Raw genomic sequence first — 3230 nt, forward strand, 5'->3', positions numbered from 1 at the left:
GGGGTGCTCCTGTGGTATAAGTTATCACGGTCGAGAGGGTGACCCTCGACCCTCTGCCCTAGTTCCCGACCCTCGACCCTCTGCCCTAGTTCGCGATAAAAAATAAGAAGAAAAAAAAGAGGAGAAGAAGAAGGAATAGAGGAGTAGAAGAAACAATTCTTAGACTCCTCTATTCCTTCTTCTTCTCCTCTTTTTTTTCTACTTCCTCTTCTTATTTTTTCCGACGCCCCCCTCATGTAAATGCAGTGGAAACACTTTATGAAAATGCGGTGGTGGCCGAGCCGGGCGGTTTTCTTTTCCTTCTTCATTTTTACCTTTGTTTTTTCTTATATGTTTGTTTTCGTGTTCACTCTACATTTTCGTACATATGAAAAAAATAAAGTTTCTATACAAAAATGCACAATTTTATGAACAAATTACAACATCTAAATTAACTACACATATAAATAAATATAATTACACATCTGAAATTTTCCTAATCTTAATACTGAACTAAACATAAACTAAAATAATCTATATATATGAACATATACATAAATTGACAAAAAAATACATTTATGAAAAAAAATCTATATATATGAACATATACATAAATTGACAAAAAAATACATTTATGAAAAAAAAATACTATGAACATGTACACACATATATACACATACAAACACATATACACAAAAAAATACATTTATGAAAAAAATGCTACGAAAAAATGTAGGGCAGGGGCGGCGGGGCGGCGCGCGGCGCTAGCGCGGGGCAGGGGCGGCGGCGCGGCGGCTGCGCAGGGCAGGGCGACGACGTGGCGGCCACGCAGGACAGGGCGCAGGGGCACGAGACAGGGGAGGGGCACGGGAGCAGGCTGGTGCTCACAGGGGGCGGCGGGGCAGGATGGGCGGCGCGTCGGGGCCGGCAGGGGCGTCGGTGGCGGCGGCGACGATGAAGGCGAGCAGCCTGACAGCGTCAGTGGCGGTGGCAACGGCAAGGTGGAGCAGGCGCGTCGGGCGATGACGGCAACGAGGAGGAGCAGGGGGCGTCGGGGGAGAAGTGGTGTATTTGGTCGAAACTACTAAGTGTTGCCTATATATTAAAGCCTTTAGTCACGGTTGGTGGCATCAGCCGGGATTAATGCCCCCCTTTAGTCCCGGTTGGTGCCATCAACGGGACCAAAGGTCACTTTTCAGCAGCCCAAAGGGCGGGAAGCAGAGGCCTTTGGTCCCGGTTGGTGGCACCAACCGGGACTAAAGGGTGGGCATTGGTCCCTGATGGTGGTGACCTTTGGTCCCGGTTGGTGGCACCAACCGGGACTAACGGATGGGCATTGGTACCGGTTGGTACCACCAACCGGGACCAAAGCACCCCCTTTGGTCCCGGTTGGTGCCACCAACCGGGAACAAAGGCCCCTGTGCTGCCCGCGTCGCGTTCAAAGTTTAGTCCCACCTCGCTAATTGAGAGGGGCGCGCAGTGATTTATAAGCCCCACTGTCGCACCCCTCTCGAGCGCCACCAACCGGGAACAAAGGGCCCTGTGCTGCCCGCATCGCATCCAAAGTTTAGTCCCACCTCGCTAATTGAGAGGGGCGCGCAGTGATTTATAAGCCCCACTGTCGCACCCCTCTCGAGCTCCTCTCCATTCCAGGCTTACGGGCCTAATTGTTACTGCTATGCCTGATGGGCCTTCTGGACCTACTGCGGGCCTGAATCCTGGCCCATGGATGGGTTTCTAGTCGTATTCAGGCCGTGGTGGCCCAGTTGGTGGCAAATTTTTTATTTTTTTCCAGTTTTTTGTTTTCTTTTTTGCTTTATTTATTTTGTTTTGTTTCTACTTACAACAAAATACTTATTTATTTTGTTTTATTTTGTTTATAATTACTTATTAAATTATTTTATGATAATTCTTTTTGCTATTAAAGTTTCTAACAAAAAAATGTTCTTTATGAAAATTCTTTTTGCTTTTAATGATTTTGAACAGAAAATACTTTGATAATTTTAGTTGCATCAATTTTATATAATTTTAGTTTCAATAAAACTAGAGGTTGCTTATAATGTTTTGAATAGAAAATACTTTGATAATTTTAGTTTCATAAATTTTATTTATGTTATTAAACTTTATTTTTTATTTTGTTTCTACTTATCTATTTTATTAAGGTTTATATTATTTTGTTTCAAATTACGTATTTATTTTATTTTATTTTGTTTCTGACTTCATTTGTTATTTTTCATGCATTTACTGATTATTTGGAGCTATAAGACCATGAAATTGAAAAAACATTTGAAATGAACTCTGAAAAGGTTCAAAGTTGGCATGGTATCATCATTTCACCCACATAGCATGTGCAATAAAGTACAGAGGCTTATGGCAAAAACTGGATGCAGTTCATGTACAAAACAGACAATCTCCTTCGAAGTATCATGATTTCATACGGAAACTCGTCTGTTAGAAAGGGATTTCATTTTTTTGAACTTATTTGAACTCCATAGTTTTTCTGTGTTCAAAATGCACCATTCAAAGCCACGTCATCAATTTACAACCCTTTCTGACTTCATTTGTTATTTTTCATGCATTTACTGATTATTTTGAGCTATAAGACCATGAATTGAAAAGCATTTGAAATGAACTCTGAAAAGGTTCCAAGTTGGCATGGTATCATCATTTCACCACATAACATGTGCAAGAAAGTACAGAGGCTTACGACAAAAACTGGATGCACTTCGTGTATAAGACAGACAATCTCCTTCAAAGGGTTTCATACAGAAACTCGTCTGTTAAAAAGGGATTTCATTTTTTTGAACTTATTTGAACTCCATAGTTTTTCTGTGTTCGAAATGCACCATTCAAAGCCACATCATCAATTTACAACCCTTTCTGACTTCATTTGTTATTTTTCATGCATTTACTGATTATTTTGAGCTATAAGACCATGAAATTGAAAAGCATTTGAAATGAACTCTGAAAAGGTTCCAAGTTAGCATGGTATCATCATTTCACCCACATAGCATCTGCAAGAAAGTACAGAGGCTTACGGCAAAAACTGGATGCACTTCGTGTACAAAACAGACAATCTCCTTCGAAGTATCAGGGTTTCATACGGAAACTCGTCTGTTACAAAGGGATTTCACCCACATAGCATGTGCAACATATAGCTCTCCGGAGCATCTAATTAGACCATACATTGAAATTATGAAAAATATTTATATGCAAAAACAAATGCGATAATAATGGCAACCAAGGTAACA

Source organism: Triticum aestivum, chromosome 7B, assembly GCF_018294505.1.
Source record: "Triticum aestivum cultivar Chinese Spring chromosome 7B, IWGSC CS RefSeq v2.1, whole genome shotgun sequence".
Lineage (NCBI taxonomy): Eukaryota > Viridiplantae > Streptophyta > Magnoliopsida > Poales > Poaceae > Triticum > Triticum aestivum.